The 14,961-nt window shown below is 46.9% G+C and overlaps 1 pseudogene; it reads left to right on the top strand.

Moving 5' to 3' along the window:
• Positions 1 to 209: 209 nt before the first annotated feature.
• Positions 210 to 1,252, top strand: LOC116525769 (annotated as a pseudogene).
• The last annotated feature ends 13,709 nt before the right edge of the window (positions 1,253 to 14,961 follow it).

Raw genomic sequence — 14,961 nt, 5'->3', positions numbered from 1 at the left:
GGTGTAGTGGTGCTGTAGTCCCAGCTACTTGGGAGGCTGAGGCACAAGAATTGTTTGAACCCAAGAAGCAGAGGTTGCAGTGAGCCAAGATGGCACCACTGCACTCTAGCCTGGGCGACACGGAGCAGGATTCTGTCTCAAAACAAGAAAAAGATAAACAACAGAAAAAAGTCTTGATCGAGTTGTAGTCTTGACGTGAGCTGGCCGACATGGCGTCCTGCATTGCAGCGGGGCAAGGGGCTGCCATGGGCCTAGGCCGGACTTTCCAAGCAGCCAGGACGCTGCTCTCCGCGCAGACCCCTGTCGCCTGCAGGTTTCATGCGGGGAATGTCCGGCCACAAAGCCCTGGGCCTTCCAGCAGCCGCCGAAACCAGTCTTTGAGGATAAGCACCGCCTCGCGCAACGAGTCCTGGATTCATTCCTCGAAGGGGAAGAACACATCCTCTGAAATTTCAAATAGAAAGAAAAGATATGTTAGAAAGGAGAAAAGTACCCCACATTCCAGAGTTCTATGTTGGAAGTATTCTTCGTGTTAACTACATCCGACCCATATGCCAATGGAAAAATCAGCCAGTTTCTGGGGATTTGCATCCAGCGATCAGGAAAAGGACTTGGAGCTACTTTTATCCTTAGGAATATTATTGAAGGACAAGGTGTCGAGATTTGCTGTGAACTTTATAATCCTCGAATCCAGGAGATTCAAGTGGTTAAATTAGAGAAACGGCTGGATGATGGCTTGCTATATTTACGAGATGCCCTTATGAATATAGCACTTTTGATGTGAATATGAAGCCAGTACCACAAGAGCCTACCCAAGAAATTCCTGTTAATATGCTGAAAGTGAAAATGAAGCCTAAGCCCTGGTCTAAACGCTGGGAACGCCCAAATTTTAATATTAAAGGAATCAGATTTGATCTTTGTTTAACTGAAAAGCAAATGAAAGAAGCTCAGAAGTGGAGTCAGCCGTGGCTTGAATTTGATACGATGAGGGAGTAGCATACTACAAAAATTGAAGCTGCAATATGGGAAGAAATTGAAGCATCGCAAAGGTCTTGATTCTGAGAATGAATTTGGTTAGTTGCAGAAGATATATTGGCTCCAAGAGGATATATTTTGAGACCAATTTAATCATTTATAGGAACATAGTAATTACGTGAACTAAGCCTTCATTATTTTATTAATACTTTTTTCTAAAATAAAACTTATACACCAGTTTATTACTCTAAAAAGATAATTACACATGCCAAATGGTCCCATGTCCATTTGCCTATTGGAGGCAAAGCTACAATAGAAGTCAGAGCATCACCAGAATGTTCTTTAATGAGCATGTAATCTGAGCAAGGGGAATAGATGGCATGATTTTTTGTAAATTGTGAAATGTTTATAAACACAACGTATGATTTACAGAATAATAAAATATACATTCATGTACCCACTATCAGGTTAAGAAATAGAACATTTAATAATATCTAAGAAGGTTAAGAAATAAAACATTTAAAAAGAAAAAAGAAAAAAAGTCTTGATCACTTTAGAAGCCCCTGGAGTCTTATTAAAAATCCAATTCCCTAGGTCTCAACCTAGACTATGCAGATAAGACCCTGCGGCAGTGTCACCCTGAGAATCTGCATTTTCACAAGCTCTTTGGGGGATTTGAACACCTGATGAAATTTGAGAACCACAATGTAGAGGAAAAGTGATAACCATTTCTGAAATTGAAAGACTTTCTGAATGTGAAGGTGGGGGCACTCACGGTGTCTGCAGGGTGGGGCTTGGGGGGTGGGAGACGGGGGTTCAGGTTCATTTCAAAATCTCACATTTTTTTTTTCAGCACAGTCTTCAATCCAAACAAACCTTCTCAGGTTCACTAATCCCTATTACCGAGTGGATTTTAGCTGGATCTGCACTTCTTTATCAGTTGGCAAGACATTTTCATCTCATACAGAGGTCTTCCTGCAGTTCTGCTTCAAAGTGGCAAACCCAAGAACGTTGGGAAGGAGTTTCAGAGAGTGTTTACAGATGCTTATCGCTCTGGGGGCGGGGAGGGAGAGTCAGGGAGTTTGGGGAAAGGAACAAAATTCTCCAAAGCAGCTCAGAGCTAGCTAATCTGGTGAGGCTGTCAAACAGTAGCTTAAAAGATCTCTCCTACAAAGAGGGAAATTAAGTTTTCTAGCTTGTCAGTCACCCAGGATCTAGGCCGGTGTCTTCAAGTACACAGAATTGTCCTTTATGGGGTGTTAATTACAGGATCTGGAAGCAGATACGTGAGAGTGTAGACACACACACAAGCACATGTATCATCTCATACGTGGATATTTATGTATGTGAGTGGGTGTCCGTATAATTAGGGGAATAAAATGTCTTTCCTCCAACTACAGCGGAGAGGGAAAATGGAAACCATTATCTCTATTTCTGAGTTGAATTGGGGGTGGGAGGAGAGGGAAGGGGATTGGTTTTACCAAGTCACCCTCTAATTCCTTTAATTGCCTGACATGAGAAAGGGAAAAACACACCTTTCTTTTCTCACCTAGAAATACTCTGTTCTTTCCAGTGTTTCTTCCTGGAGAAGGGAAGTTGAATGTTTTCAGAGACTCAGAAAAACTAGCTGAAAGGTTAGCAGGTGGAGCTCAGAGTCACAGAGAGGAACCAACTGGGGTTTGCAGTTTGCCCCTCTTCGGTCTCAAGGGGAGAGTGTGGCTCAGGATGGAGTTCCCCAGGGTCTGACCTTCTGCTTGGCATAAGTGAGGCCTGACTCCTAGAAAAACAAAATAGTTTGGAACTTGGCCTAATAGACTTGAGCCCCGTTCAGAATATAGTACGCCACATAAACCACCGTAACAGTGCATGGGAGAAAGAGGGTGCCCCTGTGTTTGGATAATCCATGGGGTATTTCCTTTGCAGAAAGCATATTTAATCATATTGAAGTATAGGTTTGTTGTGGCAGGGAAACAGTCGCTGCCATCGTCCATTTTCCCACAGAAGGGCTTGGCTCTCCCAGTATCAGCAACCAAGCACCAGAGGGTTTCCCCGGCCCTCCGCCTTCCCAGGGAAGCGAGGCTGTGGGTTCAGCCACAATGGGGGCCTTTCTCCTCTGATAATCACAGGACTCTGTTCCCTATTTTTGAACATTAGGGTTTCTCAGAATTCTCATCCTTTTCGATTCTCTTTTAACTGTCTTTATTTTCTGATGGCATTATTTTGGAAGATGAGTCGCTCTGGTTAAAGAAGGCTGGAGCTGCTTAGGCCTTGCAGGATCTGTGTGCTGCTAGTCTCCGGGAGAGACTTTCTAAGAGGACAGCCAGCATAACTACGGCGTGAATTCTGTAGCCAGACAACTTCAGTTGGAATGCTGGCTGCTCCTTGACTCTCTCTGTGACCTCCAGGAAGCTCTTTAACTGCTTTGTGCCTCAGTTTCCTCATTGTAAAGCGCGGATAATCATAGTGTCTGCCTTATTAAGGTTGTTTGAGGACAAGACCAGAGTCAATGCTTGAGTGCTTAGCAGAGTGCCTGGTACAGGGAAACGTCTGTAGACTGTCAGCTACCATGACTTTTCTGCTTCTTGCCTCTTGCCCTCGATAACTCCATGTAAGGGGTTTAATCACCTTCTGAGCTGACCCGTTATGTAGTGTGGGACAAGAATTCACAACTGGGGGCTGAAACAGAGGCTGAAACTGCAGCTGCTGTTGGGAAGGTGGAATGTTTGGGGATTTGTCTACCCAGAGGAGCCCTCGTGGTAGTGGAGGGCTGCTTCAAGAGGGAGCTCTGGGGCAGATGAAGTCGGTGCTGACCCCTCTGCACGGTGCCTGCAGTGGGCCTTATCATTTTGCTGCATGTAAGCAGGCTGAGCCCCATCCCAACGGGCTCCATGTGGTCTGTTTGTGCCCTGTGTCAGCCACCTACCAGGCTCAGCAAAGTGTCAGTACCGGTGCTACGGGTTTGCTTTTCTGCTCTGCACTGTGTAAGATGCATAGGCCTCCTCCCTGACACTCCTGATGGGTCTCCGGCTTCAATTCCAACCCATCCCTCAACACCAGAGCCATCTATTTAGATCATGAGTCAGACCATCCTGCTCCCTGCTAGGATCTCACCAATAAACTAAAACTCTGACACCTTCCTGTGACTTGTGAAGACCCCGTTGATGTGACCATTTGGGCCTGAGCTCATTTCTCTGAAGCCACGCTGGGTCAGGTTGGGGTCCTTCGGCTTGCCAGACTCAGTCCTGCCTCCAGACCTTTGTCCTTGCTGTAGCCTCCACCAGGATTTTGCTTCTCCTAGCTCCTTTTCCTCCTTCATATCTCAACCCAAATGTCACCTCCTCACTGGGGCCCCTGTGGACCACCTGACCCAAAGTGGACCCTCCCCTGCTAGGTACTGCCCCCTTCACTCTGTGAATTTGCCACAATCTCTAAGGACCCAACTCACACTAGACTGGAAACTCTCCAAGGGCTTGGTCTGCTTTTGACACACTTTTCCCCAATGCCTGGGATGAGACGTGGCACATCCTGGCAATGGAAATATACATTTTTTAAAAATTAATGGATAAAATGCTGCCCTTTGTCTATTTCATGGGAGCTCTTTGAAGTGCCTTTGACTCAAGATGAAGACTTTGGGCAGATTTGAGGAACTGCTTGGCTACTTACCAGCACTAGGACCTTCTGTAAGTTACATAAACATATTGGGCCTCAATGTCTTCATCTGCAAAATGGGGACAATCTCAACCTATCTTTTTTTTTTTTTTTTTTTTTTTGAGATAGAGCCTCATGCTGCCATCCAGGCTGGAGCACAGTGGCACGATTTCAGCTCACTGCAACCTCCACCTCCCGGGTTCAAGAGGTTCTCCTGCCTCAGTCTCCGGAGTAGCTGGGGTTACAGGCAGGCGCCACCATACTCAAATAAGTTTTGTGTGTGTGTGTGTGTGTGTGTGTGTGTGTGTGTTTTTAGCAGAAATGGGGTTTCACCATGTTGGTCAGGCTGGTTTTGAACTCCTGACCTCAGGTGATCTGCCTGCCTTGGCCTCCCAAAGTGCAGGGATTATAGGTGTGAGCCACCGTGCCCAGCCAATCAGCCTGTTTTAAGTGGTTTGGGGTATATGAGCATGGAGCCCAGCCTAGAAGGAATGCTCAGCAAATGGTGAGTGCTCTGGTGGCCGTTGTCACTGTTGTTATTAAGGGACGGGGTTGCAGATTGCCCAAGGCATCTCTTCAACCCAAATGCCAATTGTCATCCACTTAGCCCTTGACACAAGGTCTGAATTAATGTGAACTTTTTCCCAGAAGGGGAACCCCAGTCACCCATCTGCCTACATCAGCCTCAATATAAGTTGGTTTATAGGCTGAGGGCAGAAGGGTTCCCAGAACAGTAAAAGAAAACTCATTTAAGAGTAAGAGAAGGAGGAAATTGTCCAGGTCAGGTATAGACCACCTCAGGAAAGTCAGACGCCTTGACTCCCCAGAGACACCAAAATACGCTCAAGTTCCAACCTACCAGTTGGCATCTGTAAGGTGGGCAGTCTGAGAGTATGAGGAGCCCAGGGACAGAGTAGACAGTAGAGGCAGAGCAGGGGCTGGACAGTGATGTCATGATGTCATGCGGATTCAAGATAAAGGGCATCTACTTTTCAGTCCTGCCCTTGGCTTGCAGCCATCACTGCCCCCAGGTGGAGAGATCCAGGAGCCCCTGGTCCGGCCACTCTCCCCACCTCTAATGCCTCCACTTGTCCCTGGAGTCTTTCGCCAGCCTTGCCTCCCAGAAGCAGCCTGCGGGTTGCCAAGGTCAACTCGACTGTGTCCCAGACCAAATCCTCTTGTTCTGCCAGGCCTTGGTTCCTCCCTCTCCCAGCCTAATCACTGTCATCATCTGCCGTGTCAGGCAGTTATTGCTGGGATTAAAGAGCTCAGAGTTGGAAAAATACTTTGAACTGCGTGCATGAAAGGGTTGGAAGGAGAGTGTGGGAAGAGAGTGAGAAAATGGACTATGGGGATAAAGTGCCACTTCTCCGTGTTGCAAGGAAAGTCGCTTTACTTCTCTGAACTCCCATCACCTTTTAATTCAGTAAAGGCCTTTCTGCCATACCATCTTTTCTTCCCTCCCCCTCCCTGCCCACCCCTATACATAGGATGGGATAACTCTTACTGACCTCCTGTCACATGGAATTGCTTTGGGCTAAAGAAGTCCGTTTCAATAGCCTTTTCCATGACTTGTAGAAAGCGGCCATCAGAGAATCAAAGACCATTTCATCATTCACTTAGCAGGTGCAGATGAGCAGGACACCTAGAGAAGGTTGAGGATCACTGGAAAGAGGAAGGTGAACAAATAAGAAGGCCACTGAGATTTCGCTAAGTAGAGAGGCAGGTGTGATCAATTTTCTCTTGCTGGGTACACCCCAAAGTCCTTTCAGCTGGGCTTGAGCCAGACCAGAAGGCACAGGGGTCTTTGCCCTGTGCCTGGTATCCTAAGGACCTAGAACTGAGTCAGCCAGGTATCCTAGGGACCACCCTTCTTAGAAGGGTGTTTCCTTGGTTTGCCTTCTTGATGCCTCGGGTATAAGAGTACAGAGTGGAGAGAAATCTGGAGCACATTGGGTTTTCTTGAACAACAGGTACAGGTTTGAGCTCATGGTTTTCCTGCAGAGCTCTGGCCAAGTCCACATTGCTGGGGTGAGGAGTGAGAGGTGAGGGTGGGAGGGAGGGAGGGGCACGGGGCTGGAAGGGACTCATCAGCTGCAGCTGAGCTGGTGGAAAGTGCTCATTTCTGATTCTAGAAAATCTGTGACTACCTTACCGGCAGTGTTCTCTTTTCTTCTGAAGCCCAAAGCAGTTGGATTGCAAATGACAAGAACTCAGGGCTTGGGGAGAGATTTTGAGGGTGTTTCTTCGTGGATTAATAAAACCTCCAAAAAAAAATGCTTAAAAGCTTAAACACTCGCTGATGACCCAGATGGGATTTTTATATCTACACCAGTGCCAGAGGCAAATGCGGACCGTGCCTAATTGTCTGAGAACAATTCTTCCTGGAATCGCTCTAAAATTCAGCCTTCTTTTAGCATTCCAGTGGGGGTGGGAGTCTTGGGAGAGAGGATAGAAGAAGGCAGTAAGAAAACGGAGTGTGAAAGGCAAGACGACATCTTTTTTTTTGAGACTCTCTTTTAAAAGGGCACCCTCTGCAATTAAAACTGTGGAGCAAATTCATTTAGACATGCAGCTGCTTTCATTTTTCAAGTATGAGATTGCAACCGTTCTTCTTTCCCTGTTCTGTTTCCTAGACAGCTAGTAGGTACATAGGTAGATAAGTAGATAGATAGATAGATAGATAGATAGATAGATAGATTTTTTCCTCACTTTTGGACCACTTGAGTAGGTTGCACATACATTGTGGCCCTTGACCTCTTAATATTCTGATGCGCATTTCCCAAGAGCAAGGGTATTCTCTTATAAACCATAGTAAATTACTGAATTTAAGAAATTTCCATTAAGACAATGCTTTTTCTAATCCACAGTTCATATTCCAATTTCATCAGCTATCCCCAAAATGTGTCCATTATAACAATTCTTGTTTTCTGGTTCATAATTTATCCAGAATCACATAAAGTAAGGATGATCTTTAGGCCTTAATTGAACCATTGAACCCCATCAATGACCATGCTGTGTGGTTTATGTACTTTCCACTGGGTTTCAGAAAAGATTTCAAGCAGCATACAAAAAAGATATAAATATATAATAAGATAAAATACAAACAAAAAATATCAGATGAAAGAAATTAAACAGAGAGGATAAGAGAAAAGAGAAGTTGAAGTTGGGGATGAGGTCATTTCATGAGGACGCACTATGAAGTCTTTTATGTTTGTTGCTTTAAGTAAGCCATGCTTTTGCCTCTAACATTCCTAGTGGCCAAAGCAAGGAAGGAAACAGGCATGGATAGGCAGGACAATGGAATAGCCCCACGTTGGGAGTTCTATCTTGTGAGATATCTTTTGTTTTAATTAGTGTCTATAGTTCATAACTGCAATACAAACTCTCTTCTCAGCTTCTTCTCCAAACTCATGTGTCCCTGACCTCTGGGCTAAAGGGAGACAGAGGGTAGAAGAAACCTCTTGGTAAACAGTAGTTCACACACACTGGAGTGTGCATTGGATGATTGCTTCTCTCCCTCCTTGGAGGGCTGGACCTCATTTGTTTTGCTCCTCAGTGTCTCTCTAGGACCTGGAAAAGAGGTCTCCAACCTCTGTGGCCTGTTTCTGCACAGCAGGAGGTAATCGGATGGCGAGCAAACAAAGCTTCATCTGTATTGAGAGCCGCTCCCCATGGCTCTCATTACCACCTGAGCTCCACCTCCTGTCAGATCAGCAGCAGCACTAAATTCTTATAGGAGCACAAACCCTATCGTGAATTGTGCATGTGAAGGATCTAGCCTGCCAGCTTCTTATGAGAATCTAATGCCTGATGATCTGTCACTGTCTCCCATCATCCCCAGATGAGACCATCCAGTTGCAGGAAAACAGACTCCCACTGATTCTACATGATGGTGAGTTGTATAATTAGTTCATTAGCTATTACAATATAATCATAGATAGAACGTGCACAATAAATGCAATGCACTTGAATTATCCCAAAACCTCCCCCCTCCCAACCCCCGTCTGTGGAAAAAAATGTCTTCCATGAAACAAATGACTGGTGCCTGAAAGGATGGGGCACTGGCCTAGCATGGAGTGGGTGCCCAAGAGGTTTTCTTTTGAATAAATGAATGTCTCCAGGAAGCAGCCTCTCCCCCTCCACACATGTCCCATTGTGTGTCAGCCCTTTCTCCCAGTGAAGTCTACAAATCCCAAAGGAGCTGAACACTTTCTCTGCTCTAATGTGGAATCCCAACTCTCAGAGGACAGCCAGGCAGCCGGTGGACACTCCATAGCACTTGGGGTGGGAACAGAGTCTGCTGTTGGCCAGGGAGGTGAAGACACACGCCCACCTCCACTGTGTGTTGCAGTTGCACAAAAGAGCCATCTGGGCCACACCCGGCTGGAAGGGGGGCCCGGTGGCACCAGCGTTCCTTGTGAGTGCTGGGCAGCACTTTGCCTGGCCCCACCACGCTCCTCTCCTGCAGTGCTCACGCCCTCCAGAAGTGCCACGTGGCATTAGGGCTCCTACTCCTAGCCAGATGCTGGACTCCCAAGGGTGCACCACCACCGACCACACTGTCCCCTGGCACCTTGGGGTCACTTGGAGAGCATTCAGCTTGGACCTTTCTGCCTGGTCTTCCTCTACTGCCCCCCTTCCCACCCCAGCCCTCCTCCGACACCTCCACTGCCCCCTCCCCTTCCCCCATCCCACACTTGAGGCTGGCCCTAGTTCCTTGGGATTCAGTCAGAGCCTCCAACACATCTTTTATTAATATTAATTCTAAAAGGAATTTTTTCAATGCTATTTACCATCTGTTTTTTCCCTTGGCTGAAAATAATTGGAGATGAAACGCCTGCTGCTTTGTCCCCTGCACAGTCTCAGAAGAAACAATGGAGGCAGACAGCGACTGCATTTCTTTTTCCCCAAGCAAAACAAGCTGGAATAAACTCTCCGTGCTGGGTTGCAGAAGTTGTAGTAAATCAAGCGGGTCTCAAATCCCCAGGTTCCTTATCTTCTGCACATTCAGAGCCTTTGCATTTTGGGACCAGAAAGCCTTTCTCTGGGTTGGCGGGGTGGGAGGGGGAGCTCTTTGATTTCAATTAGCCAAGTTCACTAATTTTTCTCTATCCTAATGACATCTGGCACATTTGATGTTCCACTCAAGTTTGCACCATCTGTAAATATAAATAGCCTGGTCTTGATTCCATTAGAGTCCCATGAATGGAACAAAAATATTCCAAACTGACTCTGTCCTGTCATGGGTTCAACAAGATTGGGCTCCTGCTTTGGAGAAGGGAAGGGGATGCAGGGTGGGTTCCTCCTTCCCATGGAGCCAGACCTTTTCACTTCCTGGCCGATGAGCTCTGAGCCTCCCCAGATGCCCTCATGATCATGTAAAGCCATGTGGTCATTATTGGAAGGGACCTTACGGAGGGACACTTGGCAGATAAAAAGCCGAGGCCAGAGTGGACCACTGCAGGTCAACACAACAGGATCAGCAGCAGAGGCAGCACGAGAACCAGAGCGCTCTTTCTGAGGGGAGGCGTCTGGGGGCCACCCCCTCCCCAGGAAGCAGCACCCTCCAGCCAGAGCTCCCCTGGGGATGCCACAGCCCTAGTCACTCAGGGCACCAGTGGGCGTCTTGCTGATTGATGCTGAGCCCTCATTTTGCCAACTTGTCCAGCCCCACTGCCCTTGTGCCCACCAGTGGGCATGAAGGGTTCAAAGTTTGCAGCAGAGCAAGCCGCTGTCAACCCATGGGCTCAGCACGGGTCTGTGGCACTGCATTCAGTTCTTACAGGCACTCCCTGACTTTGCCTCCATCCCACTATATGCTTTGCCTCCTGCCAGCTCATTTTGTGTCTACCCCTAGGTGTCCAGGCTGCACTTATTCAATCTTCAGTCTCTCCCTCTCCATCTTTCTTTCCTCTCCCTCCCTCCCTCTCTCGTCTCTTTCTCTTTCTTTCTTTGAATCTCTCTCCAATTTCTCTCCCTATCAATTTCCAAGAAAATAACTAGGATCCTTTTAACCTAGATGTTATGATCTGAAGGTTTATGTCCCCCTCTCCAAATCCATATGTTGATACCCTGACTCCACAGTGATGGTTTTAGGAGGTGGGGCCTTTGGGAGGTAATTGGGTCACAACAGTGGAGGCTTGTGAGGGGTTAGTGCCACAAGAAGAGGCACAAAGAGACATATCCTCTCTCTCTGCCCTGTGTGAGGACACAGCCAGGAGAAGACTGTCTGCAAAGCAGGAAGGGCACCCTCGCCGGACACCAGATCTGCTGGAGCCTTGATCTCAGACTTTCCAGCCTCCAGAATCATGACAAATAAATGTTTTTTGTTTCAGCCACCCAATCTGTGGGATTTGTTGTTGTTGTTATTACAAGCAGCCTAATAGACTAAGATCTAGGTCTCCCGTACACTTCCCAGCTTTAGGAAAAATCTGCTCTTGGTAGAGTGACCTGAAATTTGACCCAAGAATGGCCCTGAACTCTGGCTGTCTCACCCCAACTGAGCTTGGTCTTATGTCTCCTGTTCCCCACTCTGTCCACCATAGCCTCAGACAGCATCTGGATGTCACCGAATTTCCTCCCTAAACCTCAAGCTCATTCTCCACCCTGCCTTCAGTTTCTCTACTGAGAGACTTTGAAAACCCTGGCCCTGCGGAAATTCCCCTCCCCAGCAAAGCTATATGGGGGTGCCTTGCCAGGCAGCCCTAATGCCTGCCAGCCTTTCTCTAAGAATGGCTTCTAGGACACAATGCTAAATAAACAACTGTGAGATACTGGGTGCCATGGATTGAAGATGTATGTCTCCCGCGATATTAATATGTTGATATCTCCCAGCGTGTCTATATTTGAAGATGGGGCCTCCAAGGAAGTAATTAAGGTGGAGCTCTGATCCAGTATGATTAGTGTGCTTATAAGAAGAGACATGAGAGTGGGCTTTCTCCCTCTGTCTCTCTCTCCCTCTCTCTCTCCTCTCTTTCTTTCTGTGTATTAATAAAAGGTGATGTGAGGATACAGTGAGAAGACAGGGGAAGTCCTCATCCAAAGCTTGTCCAAAGGGAAAACCTTCACCAGACACCAATTCTACTAGAACTTGATCTTGGATGTCCAGCCTCCAGAACTGGGAGAAAATTTATTTCTGGGGCCAGACGGGGTGGCTCACACCTATAATCCCAGCACTTTGGGAGGCTGGATCACCTGGGGTCAGGTGTAACCCTGGTCAACATGGTGTAACCCTGTCTTTACTGAAAATACAAAAAAAATTAGCCACGTGTAGTGGTGCATGCCTGTAGTCCCAGCTACTCAGGAGGCGGAGGCAGGAGAATTGCTTGAAACTGAGAGGTGGAGGTTGCAGTGAGCTGAGAACGCATCATTGCAATTCCAGCCTAGGCTACAAAGCAAGGCTCTGCCTCAAAAAAAAAAAATAAAAAAAGAAAGAAAGAAAAGAAATTTCTGTTGTTGAGGCCACCCAGTCTATCGTATTTTGTTATGGCAGCCTGAGCAGGCTAATACACTATGGTAAGCCAAATGAGCATGTTTCGACAATTCATTCATTCACTTATTTGGTCAATAACTATTTGCTGAGCTCCTCCTGAAGTTAAGGGCTGGGCTGGGCTGAGTCCACCCAGCATCCTCTGCTCCTTCCACACGCTGATGTTCTCTGTGGTTCGCAGAGAATGGGCTGTAATATGCATGGCCCCCACTCTTTTATCTGACCAAAGAATACTTTTGTTGAGGAGCAATGCATCACAATGGGCTCTCGGAGAAACGCTCAAATAATGCTTTGATCCAATAGATGGATTTTTTAGGTTGTGTTTTACCACAGCTGTTATTTGATTCAGCAGAACTGGGCACCCATACTGGGTATAGCGTCAGGCTGAACACTGGGAAGTTTGAAAAGCAAAGAAAAGATACGGAGTCGGGAGAAAGCACAGCATATTTTAGAGGGCAGGAACCTTGAATATAGCGGACCTGGGTTCAAGGCTGGGGCCATCACTTTGATGATTGGTGTAGCTTCTGCTTAGTTACCTCTCTGTGCTTCTCTTTCTTCCCATGTAAAATAAGGCTATCGTGAAATGTTACCAAGCCTTGAAATAAAATAGATATAAAATACTTGGTACCCACATAGGTGTTAGTCATCACTGTGGTATGCAAAGACTGTTCCCTTCATGGGCAGAAATCAGAGTACATTGCATCTCCTCTGGTCCAGGATCCTTGAGCAAATCCCACACCCCCTCCTGATGCCACTTCCCCACCCAGAAACCAGCTTCCTCCCGGGAAGCCAGATCCTGATGATCTTTGGGGGGCCTTTTAGAGCCCTGGACACCGAGAACTGCTCACTCTTATAGACTCCATCTCCTACCTTGACCTGGAGAGCTGGAGCTGGACCGTGGAACTTAATCATCTATTTCTATTAATTCAGTGGTGACTGTGCCCCCATCCTGAAGTAGAGGTCTAGTTATGAAGGCCTACATCCACGCTTTTTCTAGCATGGTGATGGCCAGCACTTTCTTCTTTCATCTGAAGGAATTTTCTTATAGTTCAAGATGCACTGACCCCCCTTAGGAGCCCATTAGGCTTTTTCAGACTTGCATTTATTCATAATTTTTTTAATTTTTATTTCTTTTTGAGACAGGGTCTGTCTCTGTCGCCCAGGCTGGAGTGCAGTGGTGTGATTTCAGCTCACTGCAACCTCTGCCTCCTGGGTTCAAGCAATTCTTGTGCCTCAGCCTCCCAAGTAGCTGGGATTACAGTCACTCACCACCACGCCTGGCTAATTGTCTTATTTTTGGTAGAGATGGGGTTTTGCCATGTTGGCCAGGCTGGTCTTGAACTCCCAACCTCAAGCGATCCACCCGACTCAGCCTCCCCAAGTGCTGGGATTACAGGCATGAGCCACCACACCTGGCTGCAGACTTCCATTTTAAGAGTTCCTTGCCAACCCCGCTGTCCCTGATTGCTTTGTAATTGAAAGGGTCTTCCTGCCTGCATTTGAGTTCCCTATTAAATAAAACTCTGTGTCTCCACGTTAGGGGATGGGGAGGCCTGTGCCTGCTGCGCTGCATGATGGAAATACAGCCTGTGTCGGCGAGGGTTTGACCTCCCAGGCGCACGTTGCCCACTCTTTGTGTTTCTTTCTCTCCACTCTATTCTAGAGAGACATTAGAAGGAGCACTGGGCTCTGGGTGACAAGAAAGGGACGTGACTCTATTTCTACCACCAGCTCTCTGTGTGGCAGTGGGCAAGTGACTAAGACCCTGCAAGTCTATGTTTCTTCTTTTTAAAAGGGGGTTAATAATAGGTTATTTTGAGGATTGCCCAGTGTATCCATTTGTAAGGGACTGCCGTAATAAAGTACCATGGTCTCAGTGGCTTCAACAATAGAAATTTATTATCTTGCATTTCTGGAAGCTGGAAGTCCAAGATCAAGCTATCGGCAGGGTTGGTTTCTTCTGAGGTCTCTCTCCGTGGCTCAGCTGGCTGTCTTCTCCCTGTCTTTTTTTTTTTTTTTTTTTTTTTTTTCTGAGATAAGGCTTTGCTCTGTCACCCAGGCTGGAGAGTGGAGGCATGCTCTTGGCTTCCTGCAACCTCCACTTCTGAGGCTCAAGCAATTCTCCAGCTGCAATTGCTTGAGGACAATTCTATAGTCCCTGAGTAACTGGGACTATAGACATGAGCCGCCAATGCCTGGCTAAATTTTGTATTTTTAGTAGAGACGTGGTTTCACTGTGTTGGTCAGGCTGATCTCGAACTCTGGACCTCAAGTGATGCACCGCCACGGCCTCCCAAAGTGCTGGGATTACAGTCGTGAACCTCCACATCCAGCTGCCACCCTCTGCTTTCATATGATCTTTATTCTGTGGGTATCTGTGTCCCAACATCCTTTTCTTATAAACACACCAGTCATAGTAAATTAGGGCCTGCTCTAATGACCTCCTTTTAACTTAATTACCTCTCCAGTGACTGTATCTCCAAATGCAGTCACAACTTCAAGTACCGGAGGTTAGGACTTCAACACGTACATTTTGGGGTGGGAGGAAGAGACACACAATTGAGCCCATAACACATGAGGTAACAGGGGAAGTGGTGATATTTACATTGTATGGGGCACATGGCTGAACCTGAACCTGGTAACAGCTCAATGCCTTCAGTCATGTAAGGAGTTTTGTTGTTAACAATCACCTGCAAATTTCATGCTGTACTATATGACATAAGGATGCTTTTTTAAAGGACACTTGTGGGCTGGGCTTGGCAGCTCATGCCTGTAATCCCAGCACTTTGGGAGGCTGAAGTAGGAGGATGGCTAGAGGCCAGGAGTTCCAGATTAGCCTGGCCAAC

This window comes from Sapajus apella, unplaced genomic scaffold (genome assembly GCF_009761245.1).
Source record: "Sapajus apella isolate SASKATOON/1434 unplaced genomic scaffold, GSC_monkey_1.0 scaffold48, whole genome shotgun sequence".
Lineage (NCBI taxonomy): Eukaryota > Metazoa > Chordata > Mammalia > Primates > Cebidae > Sapajus > Sapajus apella.
This window is presented reverse-complemented; position numbering and strand designations above follow the sequence as displayed.